Source organism: Engystomops pustulosus, chromosome 4, assembly GCF_040894005.1.
Source record: "Engystomops pustulosus chromosome 4, aEngPut4.maternal, whole genome shotgun sequence".
Classification (NCBI taxonomy): domain Eukaryota; kingdom Metazoa; phylum Chordata; class Amphibia; order Anura; family Leptodactylidae; genus Engystomops; species Engystomops pustulosus.
The window spans coordinates 141,140,390-141,159,780 of NC_092414.1; the positions used below are offsets into that span (position 1 = coordinate 141,140,390).

At 39.9% G+C, this 19,391-nt stretch overlaps 1 protein-coding gene across 5 annotated transcripts in view; it reads right to left on the minus strand.

Annotated features, from left to right (window-relative positions):
- Window positions 1-19,391, minus strand: part of MYO9A (myosin IXA) — a 90,597-nt gene that overhangs the window by 61,914 nt on the left and 9,292 nt on the right. The window lies entirely within an intron of this gene.

The following is a 19,391-nucleotide window of genomic DNA, read 5'->3' on the forward strand; positions in this document are numbered from 1 at the left end:
CCTAGAACTGATATCAAATATAATAAATAGTAAAAATCACAAACACATTAGGTATCGCTGCGTCACAAAATGCCCCATCTATCACTTACACATACTTGAAAATTTATAAAAACGCAATAAAACCTGTATAAATTTGGTATCACCGCGATCGTACCGAACCAAAGAATAAAGCAGAGGCATTATTTGGAGTGAAGAGTGAAAGTCGTAAAAACTGATCCCAGAAAAATGTGATTGCTTTCAATTTTTCCAAATTTGGAATTTTTTTCCAGCTTCCCACTACATGGCAGGGAAAAATAAATAACATCTCGGGAAAGCAAAATTTGTTAGACATAAAATAAGCCCTCACACACCTCTGTACATGGAAAAATAAAAAAATCATGGATTTTTGAAGACGGAGAGCGAAAAATGAGTGAAAATACCCTGCGTCCTTAAGGGGTTAAATCAGCAATGGGGGTTTGTTACTGCTTTTTTTTGGAGGGGGTTTGTAGCTACATTTAAACATTATTACTATTACAGTCAGCCATTTGAGGGAAACCACAAAAGTTGAACATATTTTTGAATAACTGTATATACCAGCATGGTCAGTATGTTCCCCTACAGCAGCCAACAGTCAGCACACAGTCCCCCACAGCAGCAGCAGCGGATAAATAGCCCCCTGTCTGTAGAATCCCCTGCCCTCCTCCAATGTATATTTCGCTGTTGGAAAAGAAAATTTACTCACCTTTCCCCACTCCACCAAGGCAGCAGCAGTCTTATGCATTCCTCTGTGAAGCGGTTGTATGCGCTGCCCCTGAAACTGGCAGACATGATGATCACACGCCGTCACACACAGGAATAAAGAAGAAGACTGCTGTAGCTTCATGGGCGCGGGAAAGGGTAAGCAACACATCACAGCTTTTGTAGTTTAGAAACTTGTAACATCACTGATTGTCAATAGTGGAGACATTAATAGTGTTTTCATAATCTTGTCTGCTATGCAACGGAGGGAACCACTACATAGAGAGCCCCTACAGAAGTGTCATTCTTTTATTAAGCCTAGTGGTTGGAGTTAAAATTGCAGGATGGGATATTTTCGATATAAATAAAAATTGCAAAAATTGTATTTTTACACAAAAACTTATTATACAACATAGATCATTTTCTAGGGACACATTTTTGATGTGCCTAGAGATGTCTGGACACAGACAGCAGATTTTGGCAAAAAGAAGGATTGGGCTCTTTGATTTTAACATGCCCTTCTACTTTTCCTTAAATTGGCTTCACGTTATCATTTCAGTCCGAGAAACACTGTCCAAGTGTCAGACACTGGAACCAAAGAGGTCCAAAAGGCTGAATAATAAACACCATTTGGCCCACAAGCTTCGGTTTACAAAACTGTCTCACACGACCCAAAATGAACCAAAGTGTGCAGACCAGTAAAGTATAGCAGGACAGAATTTGCAAATCTGGAACATAATAAAGAAAATACACATAGAAGTTGTTTAAAAAAAATATAGAGGAAATAGGAATCAAAGTCAAACTCTGATACTCCTGCAACTACCAAAAAAGGGCTGGATACAGCAAAATTGCTCTATGTACAGTTCCCAGCGTGTAGACTTCCCTCACAAGCGTAAGAGGTGTCAACAAACATGGGCGTGTGTCATACAGAACAATGGCCTCTAAGAAAAAGGATTTACCATGTGATTTGTAAGGTGGTGGTGCCGAGGTCAATTCTTTACTCCTTTGTTGTAAGGTAAACATATCCTTAACACGTTGCTACCACCATCCTGAAGTAAATATAACACCACAGTACTCAATACTGGTCACATAATGGAAGACAATCTGACATTGTATAAAGATGGCCGCACCACTGGATGATTCCCCAGGAGATTACCTATAGTCACTACATGATATGTTACATGAAAAGACATGAGAAATACAAGTAATACAGGCAGTCCCCGGGGTTATGTACAGGATAGGTTCCTTAGGTTTGTTCTTAAGTTGAATTTGTATGTAAGTTGGAACTGTATATTTTATCATTGTAGCTCCAGACAATTTTTTGTTGTCCCAGTGACAACTGGATTTTCAAAATTTTTTGCTATAATGGGACCAAGAATTATCAATAAAACTTCATTACAGACACCTTACAGCTGGTCATTGCAGCCTGAGACTTTAGTAAGACATCCAGAGAGCTTCACCAGAGGTTACAGGGGGCAGAAGGGTCCATCTGTAAGTCGGGTGACCTTAAGTAGGGGACAACCTGCAGTTGTATTCTCCAGTCAACTGTATGCAAGCAAATCCTATGCAACATGGCTAGTCAGCAGTAACAAGGCATGGGGATTGTTTCATTTTTTAAGAATCTTTACATAGTTACATAATCATTAGGTTTAAAAAATACACAATTCCAAAAAAGTGTAATTATACATTCCTTGCTGGTTTAATTATAACCCTTAACCTTTTAAGGACGCGACTCATTTCAACATTTGGAGAGAACCCAAGTTTTCAAATATGACATTACCCAAGTGATGTTAAGACTGGTTTTCCTCAACATATTGTACTTCACATCAGTAAAAAGTTTTGGTTGATTTGTTTTGATGAAATTTGGGGACCATTTGGAAATTTTTTTTAACTTTTAAATTTTCTGTAAATGTAATAATGAGCCAAATATGGGATCATTCCATGTCTGAAATGATCCCATATTTCATTGATTATTACATTTACAGAAAATGTAAAAGTTAAAAAAAAATAAAAAAAATTCCAAATGTTATTTGTAAAAAATATAAATATATTATATATACAGGCAGTCCCCGGGTTACATATAAGATCGGTTCTGTAGGTTTGTTCTCAAGTTGAATTTGTATGTAAGTTGGAACTGTATACAGGCGGTCCCCTACTTAAGGACACCCGACTTACAGACAACCCATAGTTACAGACAGACCCATCTGACCTCTGGTGAAGCTCTCTGGATGCTTTACTATAGTCCCAGACTGCAATGATCAGCTGTAAGGTGTCTGTAATGAAGCTTTATTGATAATCTTTGGTCCCATTACAGCAAAAAATGTTTAAACTCTAATTGTCACTGGGGCCAAATTTTTTGTCTGGATCTGCAATTATGAAATAAACAGTTTCGACTTACATACAAATTCAACTTAAGAACCAACCTCCGGACCCTATCTTGTACGTAACCCGGGGACTGCCTGTATTTATAATTGTAACCGTAGACAAATTATTTTGGGTCTCTGTGACAATTGGATTTTAAAAATGTTGGATTGTCATAAGAACCAGGATTAACAAAAAAGATTCATTACAGACACCTGTGATAAATGTTATTGCTGGTTATTGTAGCCTGGTGCTAAAGTACACTACCAATATCCAGAAGGCCGTTTGTAACTAGCAGTCGTCTGTAAATCGGGTGTTCTTAAGTAGGGGACCACCTGTATATATAATATATATATTTTTTAACTTTTTAAATTTTAGAAGTAACACCCTTTTTAACCCCTTAATGCTGAAGCCACTTTTCACCTTCCTGACACGGCCCATTTTTTCAGATCTGCCCTGTGTCACTATAAATGGCTATAACTTTGAAACGCTTTAACATATCCAAGTGATTTTAAAATTGTTTTCTCATGACATTTTGTACTTCATGTTAGTTGAAAAATTTTGGTGGTGTGTTTTGCATTTATTTATGAGAAAATCAGATATTTGGTGAAAATTTGGAAAAATTCTTGATTTTCGAACTTCAAAATGTTCTACTTTTTCCATACATAGTCATAACCACAAAAATACTTAATAACTAACATTCACTAAATGTCTTCTTTATGTGGACATGGTTTTTATGCATACTCTCATTTTTGTAGGATGTTATGGGGCTTTGAACGTCAGGTGCGATTTTTCACATTTTCATAAAAAACGCAAAATCCTGCTATTGCGGGACCTGCTCAGGTTTCAAATCACTTTGAGAGGCCTAAATAAAAGTAAAACCCCATAAATAACCCCATTATAGAATATACATCCCTCAACGTACGTAAAAACAACTTTTATGAAGTTTGTTAACCCTTTAATTGTTTTACAGGGGTTAAAACAAAATCGATTGCAATTTTGAAAGTAACATTTTTTTGGCTAAATCCACTGATCGCTTGTTCAAGCTCTTCTTCACCTTACACAGTGTAATACAGCGCGACCGTGGTGTGTTAGAGGTTAACAGCCGCGATTGAAGAAATCTCCGTTTAGGTATGTAATAGTACTGCAAATTGCGGGAACGCACCTCCCGCGATGCAGTTCTATTACGTCAAATATCGGTAAGGAGTTAAATTGTGCGCAACTGAACATTTCACATTAATTACGTTACGTTAATCACGTTAAACATTTCACATTAATTAAAATACTTCATAACATTTGGAATATTAAAATTGTGTCAGTAATATCTTCATTAAGCCCTAAAATTGTCACACATGCAGAACAGAAGGAGATAGTACAGTTTCCCCTGAGCATTTTTTTGCCAATAAAACAGGACTTCAGTCCTAAAATTTTTATTTGCAGAAATGGTCAGAGAAAAAAATTCACTCAATACTTTGTTTCTGAGCCTGTGCCTTATGAGGAGATTCCATATACTACACTTTGTAGTAGTCGGATAACAGGGCGTAAAATCCGGGATAAGTCAAACCTGTTGAGGGTATGACTTACCTGCCCATGAATGCAGTGCTGGTGTACATGTGTCTATCAGACTAATACCCAACCCCCAAACGTGCTCTTAAAACCCATCCCCTAACTGCATGCAAATTTTACTCTCTCTTTATTAACTAATGTACGTACTCCCCCCCCCCCCCCCCCTTCCCGCCTGTTATCCGGCAAAGGCCAGGTACCAAGTTACAGGTTTATCTGCAGTCCCAGAGTCTATATCAAATTGTTTTTATTCCATTCCCTTATAAAGTATGGCTGGACCATTATACAAGCTCCTCATAGTCTGTAAGCTCTTGCGATCAGGGCCCTCACCCCTATTGTTCCACATGACCTGTTATTACTCTGTAATGTCTTTATTTGTATATGTTCCTCATAATCTGTAAAGAGCTATGGAATTTGATGGCGCTATATAAATAAAGATTATTATTAAGTGTGACTGTACAACCTACTTGCAAAGTTGCCTCAGATACATCAGAAGGAATCTTTTTCTTTAATGAGTTAAAGGGGTATTCTCGTCTGGGCAATCACATTCAGTTTGATAAATCTGCCATATATAAAACATTTCTTCAATTAGAGGTTATTAAAAAAAAAAAAAATGTTCCTGTGTGAAGATAATTTCCCATAAATTTAGTCATTTTGTCCCTTAGAAAAGAGATGGCTTCCTCAGATACGGCCACCTCTGCTGGAGGGATTGCACAAAGAAACAAATTGTTTTTGTATATGAAATGTCCTGCAGCTGTCCTGTGGTAATGATTGCTGAATCCAGGAGGTCAGACAAGACTCAATAGCTCATGTCTGGCCACCGCTGCCAGAGTGTGACGTGGTCGTAACCGAGGAAGCTATCTCGTTTCTAAGGGACAGAATGACTACATTTATGAGAAATTATCTTCACACAGGAACATTTTTTTTAATAACATCCAATTGAAGAAATGTTTATATATGGAAGATTAGTGAAACTGAATGTGAATGCCCAGGCGAGAATACCCCTTTAAGTAAAATGTGATCGGTCTATTAAAATATGGTGGAACAGGGTTATCACAGCTACATGCGAGTAACAGATGTCTGCAGGGTCGAATGGCTTTTCTGATGCCACAGTGACCCACTAGATCCAATTAACAACATTATTATTCTTAAATAGTACATGAAAACACTAATGCAGGGTTTTTTTTTTACTTCAAGTTGTTCTGTAAGTCTGGATTGTGCTACTGATATCACTCCGTAAATTCATCCAGATACAGGCAGTCCCCGGGTTACATACAAGATATGGTCTGTAGGTTTGTTCTTAAATTGAATTTGTATGTAAGTCGGAACTGTATACTTTATCATTGTAATCCCAGCCAGAACTTTTTTGGTCTCTGTGACAATTGGATTTTTAAAATGTTGGGTTATCATAAGATTCAGGCTTAACAATAAATCTTAATTACAGACACCTGTGACAACTGTTATAGATGATTATTGTAGCCTAGGACTAAAGTACAATTAATTACCAATATCCAGAAGTCCGTTTGTAACTAGGGGTTGTATGTAAGTCGAGTGTTCTTAAGTAGGGGACCGCCTGGATAAAGAAGAGGTCACATGACCACTGGGTCTAAAGGGGTTAATCAGAGCTGCATTAGACCCAGTACAGCTTTGATCACAATCCCCAGTCACAGGTGCTCATTTCCCCTGAAACCGAGGCTCTTATAGGTGCCTTAGTAACAGAGGAAAAATTTTTTTGTTTTGGGAAACTGTCCCCCAGGGGTCTTTTATAGCCTCATGGGGGACACAAAGAAAAAACACACACACAAATATAAATAAATATTTATAAAAATACAATGACATTTCCCCATATAGTAAAAAAAAATAAAAAATCCCCCGCTACACTACAAAAAGCCATAGTCACCCCATTTGCCCGAGACTATACATATTATATATCAAAATGACAGAAGCAAAATAGGGAATTAATTAATATATGCTCATTTTGAGTTAATTTGAAAATGAAAAAAAAAATACTATAAACTACAAAAAAAATTCCACTTTTAACCCCAAATAAAAATAATTAAAAAAAATGTTTAAACTTTTATTACCTTTTTAACTATCTCTATGTGACCCGAAAAAACACAGCAAGAAATTAAAGTGTTAAAGGGGTTAAAGCATTACCTAAACATTCTCCGGAAAAGAGTGTCCGCATTACTGTATTAGTTAGGATGTTACCTACAGGCATATCTCTTGATACTACTGTGGCTACATACATGTATCCCGTGAAACTGCATTTTTGCTGTGTGTGCCATTACAGACTATATACAAATAATGGTTAGGTCTTTAACCCTTAATGTGCCACTGAAATGATAAATTCGTAGGAAAGTCCACCAACAATAATTGTAAATAGAACTATTTATTTATTGGAGGTTGTTAAATGTGTATTAGTTTACCTATACCTAGTAGTAAGGTCATTACTCTTTGCTTACTCAGGTCATGAACTTCTATTGCAAGTGGATGAAAGACACGAACATACAGTAGTAGTGCCAACCATTAATGACATAAATACTGCCCCCACATGCAAATGTATAAGGCATAGCTGGTGGCAGTTTCAATTGCAGTTTGTTTTCTTTACATTGGTTTAGTTCGGAACTAGAATGGGCCAGTATTATTATTAGTTTTACTACGTAACCTGGTGATATTTTTGACTGTGTGTAGCACTATATGTGGGTGTTTTTAGTCTAAATAAATTTAGATTTAATTAAAAAAAAAATGATAAATAGCTAGATTAACAAAAGTAGCTCCCTTTATTTTTTTGGTGTGTGTAGGATCCACAGTATAAAATGTCAAATCCTATTTGTTGCTACAAATTACAAGAGATAAATGTGAAACGAGAGTTAGAACATGATCTGTAATGAACTACATTTTTTTGTCGGTTTAGATTTCTCCAGGACAGTGAAGTTCTGCATTCATTTAGATTCCCTGGTAAAGGAAGAAAGCTACACTACTGCTACATTATGGACATCATCAACAAACACCTACCAGAAAGGGGCGAATAAGCAGAACACAAATTCCTCTGAAAATCATGTGTCAAGAACACTCAAACCTCAAAAAGCACCACAGGCATTCAGAATACAAATTACCCTGACATTTGTTTCGCAGGTACTTTCACCAATCACAGATTTTAGCAGCGGGTATCTGCTGTGGGCTACGCCATTCATCCGTGTACGGAGGGGGCTCAGACCCTTACAACGCTGGAGGGTAAATGGCAGCAGAGTGAGGAGGAATGCACACACCGTGTTGTTTGCTCTTGTTGAAGTGGGTTAATCCAACAAAAAAAACAATGTTTAAGGACAGCTAATATATATCTAGTAACTGCTTTGGCAGTTGGAAGCTGAGCCGTGATTGGTTGCTGATCTGCCACAGGTGATTTATATGAACTCTGAGCGGTGATTGGTTACTATAGGCAATGAGTATAATGTGAGGTAAGATGGATAAAGAAAGAGGGGGGAGATTTAGCAGAAGTGTCTGAGGTAAAACTGTTTCAGTTGCCCATGGAAACCAAATCAGAGAACAGCTGCAAAAATGAAACTTGAGCTCTGATTGGTTGCCATGGCCAACTAGAGCAGTTCTGCTTTCAGACTCTTCTGATAAATCTCTCCATAAACAAAGTGACAGTCGGAGACACAGAAGTCACTGGAATGAGAGTGCCCGAGACACAGACAGACGCTGGAATGAGAGTGCCTGAAACCGACAGTCACTGAAAGTCTGAGAGACAGAGACAGTCTATAGATACATATAAAATATTTTTGTTTACACATTCTATTTTCTTGCAACTTATTTACTATCCCGGGCAACGCAGGGAGCTACAGCTAGTAGATAAATATAAGGTGATCAGTGTCTCTCCCTATATCTGTAAGGGTGGTCCGATAAATATGTTATATACAGTTCAGGAAGCTTCATGTAATGTATTTATGAACGGCAGGCAGCCAGTCTGCACCCAGCTTTCTGAAGGTCCTGAAATTTATAATTGTTTTTTGAACAAAACCACTCGGTTCAGGGTTAAAACAAGATATGTTTTTGCATCAGTGTAGCTATGGCATTCTCAAGGTATGTTTGGTTCACAATGCATGATTTCCTTTAATACTGGCAATACACTTTTTCCATACAGCATGTATGGCCAAGTTCACACTACACCATTACTTTCCATGGTTCTCTTCCTTTAACTGGTTCGCGACCGCCCGCCGGTCGGGTCGCGCTGCATGGAGAGGGCTCACGGGCTGAGCCCCCTCCATAGCCAGTAAGTCTTTGCTGCATATTGCAGCAAAGACTTACCGGTAACACCCGCGATCGGTGCTAGCACCGATCGCGGGTGTTATCACAGTGATGGCTGCCGGCAAAGCTGCTGGCAGCTTCAAAAAGAAAGCTGCGCATGGGCGTCATCGGGGCATGGACGTCATCGGGGAGCGGCGATCCGTCTCCATGGTAGCCTCGGGTCTTCCGAAGACCCGAAGATATATTTCGCTTTAACACCTTGTAATGAATGAGGAGGAAAATCCCTATATACTGCCATACTGTAGTATGGCAGTATATGATAGGATCGATCAGACAACCTAGGGTTAAAGTACCCTAGGGAGTCTGAAAAATAGTAAAAAGAAAAAAGTAAAAAAAAAAAATTATAATAAAAAAACCTAAAAATTCAAATCACCCCCCTTTCCCTAGAACTGACATAAATATAAATAAACAGTAAAAATCCTAAACACATTAGGTAGTGACGCGTCCAAAAATGCCCGATCTATCAAACTATATTAACAGTTTTTCAATGCATTTAACCCCGTAACAGCGCCCAAAGTCGAAAATGGCCATTTCGAAAAATATAAAAAAAAATCTATAAAACGTGATCAAAAGGTCGTACAGTCCTAAAAATGATATAATTGAAAATATTATCAAATTTCACAAAAAATTACACCACCCACAGCTCTGTACACCAAAGTATAAAAAAGTTATCAGCGCCAGAAGTGGGCAAAATCAAAAAAATAATTTTTGTACAGGAGGTTTTAATTTTTGTAAATGTATGAAAACATTATAAAACCTATACAAATTTGTTATCCCCTTAATCGTACCAACCCAAAGAATAGAGTAGACATGTCATTTGGGGCGCTCAGTGAAAGACGTAATATCCAAGCCCACAAGAAAATGGCGCAAATGCATTATTTCACCATTTTCACTGCATTTGGAATTTTTTTCCCGCTTCCGAGTACATAGCATGGAATATTTAATACCATCACTATGAAGTCCAATTTGTTACGCAGAAAACAAGCTGTCACACAGCTCTTTACGTGTAAAAATAAAAAAAAGTTATAGATTTTTGAAGGTGGGGAGTAAAAAATGGACATGAAAAACCAGGAAAGGGCACAGTCCTTAACCGGTTAAGGAGCAGAAGGACAGAGAGTTGCTAAAGGAAAGCTCTTGTTTTATGTAAATTATCACTGGCTCCCATGCACTGAAGGGTCCTTTCCGTCATTGTTCTTGTTACGAACAACCATGTGTGTCAATTGTAACCGATACTTAGTGCATCTGTATTTACTTCTGGTTTTCCCCTTAACTAAAGAAAGAAAGGAATAATGTGATGTGAACTTGGCCTGAAGTTAGAGCAATGATAGTATTTGCCACTTCCAGCTGTGATTTTGGATACAATCTGTAAAAGAAAGGTGCTCAGAGTTATCGTACTTATAAAGGTGACTGCCTTCAGGTTACCTGTGCGACTTTTTGAAGATTCAATGACATCTATCATCAGGATGAACGTTTGTATACCAAGCACACTGACATACTGGTGTGTGCCTCCTCTGCCAAAATCTGCTCCTCTTACCTTCTTATGCCTTGGTTATTACAAAAAAGGCTTTTAAAATTATGCAAACAAGCCTTAGGGGCTTCAGGCTCCTTTAACACCTATAGAGCCTGGAGCCTCAAAGGCGTATTTGCAGAATTTTGAACACCAGTATGTCAGTGTGCTTTGTTTACAGCCCTTCAAAGAGCAGACATCGTTCACAAGATGGGATAGTCAGGAAGTCTATAATTTCACACATACAATATATATTAACGTATAAAAACATATTAGTGTGAATGAGAAATGCGAAATTATGGGTGGAATAGATAGAATTTCATTTCATTATCCGTAATTAAGAAGGATTTCACTGGGTGTAATTTTAGCTCAATACAAGTACAATTATGTTTCAATTTCCTGTAATATCACACTAAAAACAAAGGTATTGGGATTAATAATGTATGGGTCAGCCAAGGCAGTTATCTGGGAAGGGTCAAGACATTACGGTAATACAAACACCCTTTCTGTATTCAGGAACAATAACCAGCATATGGAGCACACCAATTTTTCTTCAGGGGATCATTTGGCGGCTACTGGTTCCCCTATTTAATTCATGCCCTAATAAAGGGATTTGCTTACTAACTAATGCCCTTCTAACATCTGTGCACTGTTGTATTCTTTTAATAATGTTTCCAAAATACAAAATAATAAAGAAAAAAATTCACAAAATACATATCATGCTCGGATAAACTCAACACACAATCGTCATTGCAAGGACAATGCTAAGATCCCAAAAAGTCCCCAATTGTCTGTAGTAAAAGAGAAAACATCACTTATTGCTTGTGCATAAAATATAAGCTTTCACGTACATTAGGATGAATTATACATGAGATGTTATAGCCATAATAGCACATATCTGATGAACAGGGCTCTTTACATCCCATACAACATCCAGTAACTGCTTGCTTATTTAGAAACCAGAATATCAATCATGTCCAATTGAATTCAGTTTCTTCTAGTAAACCTATAAGCAGATTGTGTCTAGTTTGCATTTTTATATGGGTTTGTTAATTTTAATTATTTAAAGTAGCTCTAAAGATGGAGCAACACTTCTTTAAGGACATCTACCATCAGATTAGCTGATGGCAGGTGATTACAACTCACCTCCCCGTCCTGTCCCCGGGTGCACTGATCTTTTATTATAACATGCAATGGCTGCATTAGGAGAAATGTAACTCTATAAAATATGCAAATGAGAAAACCAAGCTCTGCAGAGCACCACTGTGTTACTCCGCTACTTAACTTTATTGCGCGCAGCACAAGATTTGCAGAGAGCAAGTAGGGCTGTGGCATGAATAAATTATATAGCGGCATAACACAGTGGTGCTATGCAGAACATATTTTGCTCATTTGTATATTTTATAAAGTTAAATGTGGCCATTGCAAGTTATAATAAAAGAAGACCCATGCCCCTCTTAACGTCACTAGAGAAGGAGCTCCTAGCCTGGAGGCGGCTGCCGCTCTCTTGGTTTTGGAGGATAAGCGTAATTAAAATGGACATACTGCCGAAATTACTCTATTTCTTCCAAAAAATCCCCTTACTAGTAGCTACTTCCTTTTTTAATAGACTCAAAAGGGTAATCTCGTGCTTTGTATGGGACTCCTCCAGACCCCGGATGGCACACAGCCTCCTCACCAGGCCTAAAGTGTTGGGGGGGGGGGGGCAGGTTAGCAGATCCAGTCTTGAGTTTGTCCTCTAGGCTCTGGGTGATGTTGGAAGCCTCTTTAAAGAGAACCCGCCATGCAAAATAACCCCCCTAAACTAAATATATTTTCATAAACTGCCATTCGAGAGCATTGCCTCTGTCCCTTCATTGTCCCTCTACATGCCTGTAAACCTAAGCAATGAGGTCCTAAAGCTTCATGCAAATGACCCGTGAAATGTCCAATGAAGCATTAGCATATTCAAGCTGTCCACTCTATTTATGAGTGGGAGGCACAGCCACACCCCCAGTGCTTGACTGACAGCCTGTATAATGATGTGAGGCTGTATAATGATGTGCTTCCTGGTGCTGGTGGCCACGCCCCCTGCAGCCTGTGTGTGTGTGTTTAGGAGAGATACAGCAGCTCCAGGCAGCCATGTTATAGCAGAACATGTCAGATTCATGTGTAGCTGATGTCTGTGTCTCTCACCTGTATATTAGGAGGATGCAGCATGTCAGCAGATGCAGCACACACACTAGCCATGCTTTACTATACATTACACACAGACATGAGCAGGGGGAGGAGAGGGGAGGGGTAACAGGGGTGACATCACTGCCTCTGACCATGTGACCAGCCTCATTTACATAATAAAGAATAGATGATTTTATAATGATTAATGTATGAAATAACTAGATAAAGGCTGGGATGGGATCCTTGTGAGCTGCTCCAACAGGTAGTAGTGACAGGACTAGTGACAGAGACCTGATAACAGGTGTCCTTTAAATCCTGCACCCCTGATGGCATCCCTTGGGCTCCCCGCAGCAAATCACGATGCATCCTCTCCCCGTACACCCTTATATAAAAAACACTCCTTGGTAGTTGGGACAGAATGAGGAAACGGCATAACCTGACCTCCATGCCAGGCCCCCTGTCACCAATTTTTCTAGACCCTAGGTGCCCCCTTCGAGACATTAATCTTGGATTATTTGGACTTCCGTCGTCCGCAGTGGTACAGGTACGACACGCACTGGAGGGCTGTGACATACACTCCCTGGAAGGATGGTTCCCTGTAGGCATGAGAAGTAGTAGGTGGTTTATGGCTAGCCAATTGAGCAGCCTTTTACAATCATTGGGCCCCACACAAAACCTTACACGGGAACTAACATTTATAGAACAAATACTCACGAGCAAAGACGCTCCTAGACATTTGATATCTGCAGTATACAGGTGGCTGCTGAGAGAGAGAGGACTAAAAAAAGAACCAGTCCCATACAGACAGGCTTGGGAGAAAGCATTAAGTAAAACATTTGCTGAGGAGGAGTGGGATAAGGCGGCTGCTTGACCCATAAGCTCTCTGTCTCGTCACAGATACAGGAGACAAACTTTAAAATTGTGGCCAGGTGGTACCGAACCCCAGCAAAACTACATAAGATGTTTCCAGCGGTGTCTGACACATGTTGGAGATGCAATAGGGAACATGGATCCATGTTACATATTTGGTGGTCCTGTTCTGGGGTCAGAGACCTGTGGGAAGCGTTTTTATCACTTTACAACAAACTATGGTCAGACACAATTACACCTCTACCAGAGATTGGGCTTTTATTTATTATTTCTGAGATTAAAAAAAGGCTATTTGAGACACTGCATTTCTGCCACTCTTCAGATTATTCCCAGACTCTGGAAGTCAAGTGTATGTCCATCAAGGGTCCAATGGGCAGAAGCCTTGAACCACATAATGAGAATGGAGGAGATGAGAGCCATGGGGGGACAGGTGGATTCCCAGATGGATAGGTACACCAAGGTGTGGTTCCCGTGGATCGATTTCCGTAGCTCGACGGAGTTTGCTCCCTGGGGATTTTCTCTTACTACTTTCCCTCTCTCCTTGTGTGCTCCTTCCCGCCCCCCTACTTCCCCTATCCCTCTGTATCCCTGCATGTGCTTTCCTATTTCTTCCCGTGATGTGTATGTTTAATGTGGTTAATGTTAATACTTGTTTAGTAGTGGTTTAGATTCTTTTCATAACTTCTCCAGGTAGTTCACGAAGGAATTAACCATCATATTGGAATTTATAGTGTGGTGTTCACAAAGTGAAGTTTGTGTGCAGGTAGCCCTAGTCCACATTCACATGTAACATGTTGCTTCATGGAATCCTCCCTCTCCTTCACAGAGTCCTCAGTGAACTAATGTCCATCATTCTAGCAAGAAGGACCTAACAGACACTTAAGCAGGAAGGATGGAGGGATTATTACAGCCACACTAGATTGACAAAGAAACACAAGTTTCTTGTATTCGCCTGTACTACCAGTACTTATTTCTGTAAATTCTGTTGAAAATTTTGTGACTGACTTTTTTGGCCTCATATGTTGCCAGGTTGGCACTAGTGTGTGATATAAATATTATATTTTGTTGGAATAGTAGAAAATAGTTATCTTTTATATTTAATGAACCTGAACCATCTAGAGCAGTGGTTCCCAACTTTTTGAACCAGCTTCACCCCAAAAATGTTGCCGTTATGTCGGTGGCCCGGTTAAATACAATTATTTATCCATTTTCAATAATTGCAATGATTATTTTCTACTGTGGAAAGTAGGTGAGAATTTTTTATTAAGGCCTGTAAGCAGGAGAAAGATACCAAGATACAACCTGGCCAGACAAGTGCTGTTAAATGCATTGCTTATCTTACTGCTTCCATCTTAAAATACACATAAACCTTTAGTTGTGCACACACTGTTAATGTCCATTCACTGCATATCCTGCACTGGCCTCACCCTCCACATACCTTCCATGTTAACCCTACTTGTTCCAAGCCGGACAATACACGGAAATCACAGGAGGAAATAAAGCAGTAAGTTTAACTGCCAGAAAACCTGTAACTATTAAAGCAGATACCTGAACCTTGCTGCCGCGCATAGTAGTAGAATATTGCAAGTGTGGAGGCTTTTTTATTTATAAATCGCTTTTCCCGATTTTCTCTAAATTGATTCATAAAAGCGGAACAAAAGAAGAAAGATAAAGTAGCCGTCTAGTAGACATCTAAAATGGACTTAAATATGTTCATGGAAATTTCAGAACTGAGTAGAGTGGTTACAGTATGATCCTTGAGTATGTAAGCATATCCCGCAAATGCTACATTTTGGTGGGGGCGGCACATACCACAGAAATAAGTTACAACACAAGCAAACAACATGCATAAAAGGAAGAGAAAATTTAGCTATCAAAATGTTTAATTAACGTTGCACCAAATCCAATATATTATACCAGCCCTCACAACTGGGAACTTGCACACATGCCAAAAACTAGCAGTGTCATGGTTCATAGATTTAGCTTTTCTTAAGGCAAACCCATATACCCCCCCTACAACATTTCTACTTTATTCCCAGCCCATCCCCTCAAAAAGCCCTCCAGCAACATTTCTTTATTGTGACAGGCTACAATGGACATCTTTTCTTTATACTATATAATACACACCAATTATACCTGTAAAAAAAAAAAAAAAAAAACAAGATAAGGGACACACACAGTGGTATCCAGCCATAGCAGAAGAAAGCCCAATATCTCAATAGGCCTAGACACAGTTCATCCTTTGCAGAGTAAGTGTTGAAATTTGAAAAAATTTGTATACGGTAATAATAACTGACACTGACAAAAGTAAAATCATTTTACACTGTGTTTTCATGTGAATCTCTCAGGCATTACAGGCCATTACGCAGTGTCGAATGTACACAAGTATGTCCCATACTGAATGCTGGTTGAAGATTTTTTTTTCTTTACTATGAAAACCTAAAGCATCTAGATGTCATACTTAAAGGACTTTTCCTATCTGAGGTATTCATAAATATCCGATTAACGTGGATGCCAGAGGTGGACTCATCATTGTGCATTTTAAAGAAGCAAACCTTCCTGACTTCACTGTGACACCTGTGTAGAATGGAAATGTGGGTGCACATGGGCGGCACTTTCCATTCAAATGAAAAATGATTCCTCATGAGAGTTTGCTCTGACAAACGTGCACAGTGGGGGAGATTTTTCATGAGCCGGTGTTAAAGCCGCCCCCCCCCTCACCTTGAGGCTTAGACCAGAACGGCTGGCGGACGAAAGTACGGCAAGTTCGACCTAGTATAGTTTTCAGTAAAAATCTGCAAATATTACCAGTGAATCTTTGGCAATTTTAAAAAAATTGCGCAGGCACGGGGGGAGCCACTCGGGGCTGCATGGTTTATTAATTATTCACTCCTCTTTACAGGCTTACTGCTCTTCTCATCCTTGCCCCAGCCAGAGTGTGTTCTCAGCAGAGCACTGACAGAATTGCCAAGAACCGGATGTGCGCTTCAGAGACGACCACATAAGGAAGTAAAAAGAAAAGGGCAGATGTAGACCGAGGGGGCACACATCAGCATGTAGGTGTCTCTGGTTTAGACTACTGGATCTTGATGGTAGATTTCCTTTAACCCAACAGCACGCATTTCCCCCTATTCCCAGCTTTCTTATTATATGTACAAACATTTTTTGGGCACAGAAAAGTCTAGAAAAACATCTAACATCTGATCCAATCCGCAACTTACTTCCTCATATAAACTGACCAGATTAATATATCAGAACCGGTCCCTGCCAAATCCACGCTGCTGCTGAGTTATAAGGCTGTTATTATTGAGATACTCCAGGATGGAATCTCTTTAAGGAACCCCATAAACTGAACTGATGTTAAACACTATAATTTACAAAATTGGGTTTTGACCATTGGTACAATATTGGTTATGAGCAAGTCCTGTGGGAATGTGGCAATGTCCTTAAAGGACACCTGTCAGGTAAGAAAAGAGGGTTATATGCACATATCTAACGAAACACTAGATACTTGCTGCCTGCTTGCCACCGCTCTCGGTTTGTAGATAGTCTCCCGTGACATTGGTTGGTTGCTCTGAGGACCCCAATACACATGGGGCATAAGTCCACAAATCTTTTACATACCCTAGTATGGATGTCAAATGGACAACAAATATTTAACTTAAAACACGCTGTGTGTTTCTTACTTATAAATGTGTAATTGTTTCAGGTTTATTTACCAAAAAATATTGCTACCTATGTTTGACACGTAGTTGAGAACACAGATCTTTTATATGCTTTCACACCTTTGCTATCACACTTGTGTCAATAACCTTTCCTTTCAGTCTTTTCTATAGACATATTGTGAGAGAGTTATCAAAAGTTTCTGAGGTAAAACTGTTCTAGTTGCCCATGGACACCAATCAAAGCTCAGCTTTAAATTTATAAACTGCTGTGGGAAAATGAAAGCTGAGCTCTGATTGGTTGCCGTGTGCAACTAGAACAGTTCTGCTCACAGATACTTCTGATAAACCTTGTGTTGAGATACACACCTACTTTCAGGGCAACTGGACAGCTATATTAAAGGAAACCTACCACTTTAAAATGACCCTTCTGACCCACAAATACCTTAAGCTAGCTCAGGATGAGCTGATGCCGGACCATATTTTCAATTAAACCAGAAACCACTGTATTTGTAGAAAAATGATTTTCTTGTGGTAGTAAAATCTGTCTTCGGCGCTTCTGTAAGCGTCATGCGGCGCGCACCCCGGACCCTGCTCCGCGGTCACGCTCTCGTCAGCGCCGCTCCCGTCACTAATTTTGCTGTGCCTGAGAGCCGGTGACGTCACGAGCTCTCGGGCACACTAGCGCATGCGCACCACCTCCTCCCGGCGCGTCGCGGCCGGATCCCATTGCGCATGCGCGAAGTCCCGAAGCCTCGCGATACTACGAGGCTTCGGGACTTCGCGCATGCGCAATGGGATCCGGCCGCGACGCGCCGGGAGGAGGTGGTGCGCATGCGCTAGTGTGCCCGAGAGCTCGGTGACGTCACCGGCTCTCAGGCACAGCAAAATTAGTGACGGGAGCGGCGCTGACGAGAGCGTGACCGCGGAGCAGGGTCCGGGGTGCGCGCCGCATGACGCTTACAGAAGCGCCGAAGACAGATTTTACTACCACAAGAAAATCATTTTTCTACAAATACAGCGGTTTCTGGTTTAATTGAAAATATGGTCCGGCATCAGCTCATCCTGAGCTAGCTTAAGGTATTTGTGGGTCAGAAGGGTCATTTTAAAGTGGTAGGTTTCCTTTAACAAGCCTCTGGTTGCAATACACTCAATCTTGAACGGTCCAAACATAACATATAGGGTTTAGTTGTGCGGGTCTTCCATTAACATTATATATATGTATATACTGCATCAAGTTGGTAGGGTCCTAAAGTCTACATGTCTAAAGACATACAATGTCCTACCAAAGTCTCGGGGTATGTGTACATGTACAGCCTTCCTGCAACCTGTAAAATTCCCCTTCAACAGCACATGAGTATCCTGTAGCTCCACTGCGCCAACAAAATAGTACAGACTTTGTAGCCCATGTTTATTTGTTCTACTACAAAACAAGAACTAACAGTTTACTTACTGCCTAAAGTATACCAACCCCCTCCTCAAGAGTCCTCAAGATAATCAATATTATCCTTCTTACGGCTAATCAGTATACATGCCCTTCTATAACACACCTACCATGCCAATGCACATACTGTGTAAATAAAAATCAAGGATGGAAATCTACCATCATGATAAACTAGGGACACTTACTCAAAGATTCTCATGCACCATGGCTGTCATTATTTTCTTATATTTGTTATCCATTGCCTCCTTCCTTCTAAAAATCAACTTTTATAATTATGCTAATAAGCCTGAAGGGCTACAGGGGTTGTTACCAGAGGTTTATCATGATAGATTTTGATGGTAGATTTCCTTTAAAGGAGTTGTTGGCGACTATCACAAAAGTTGTAATGGCCCCGCTCCATCCACATGAAAACAGCAGGGCTCCGGAAGTAGCAGAAGGGGTAAGTACTATATGGGTGACCTGATTAGTGTCTTGTACTTACCTCAGTAAACTTTTAGTGGCCAAACCCTTTAGATAACAACTGAGCAGATTCAATTAGTCCCCTTTCCAGTAAACATTACATACATTTATAGCCGCACTTCTCCCTTATGAGGAACGAAACCTTAAGTTACTACAAACCATTTTTAAAGCACTTTGTGATTTTTGTAACGAGCAACATGTGGTTGAGCTCATGTCACATTGGTCACCCAAGCACCCCCCCCCCCGGACTGGACTGACAATCTATAGTCTAGCACCCAGATGTGGCTTGTGATGACATAACAAGCCAGCAGAGGACAGACTTCACTGGATAGCGCCTCTA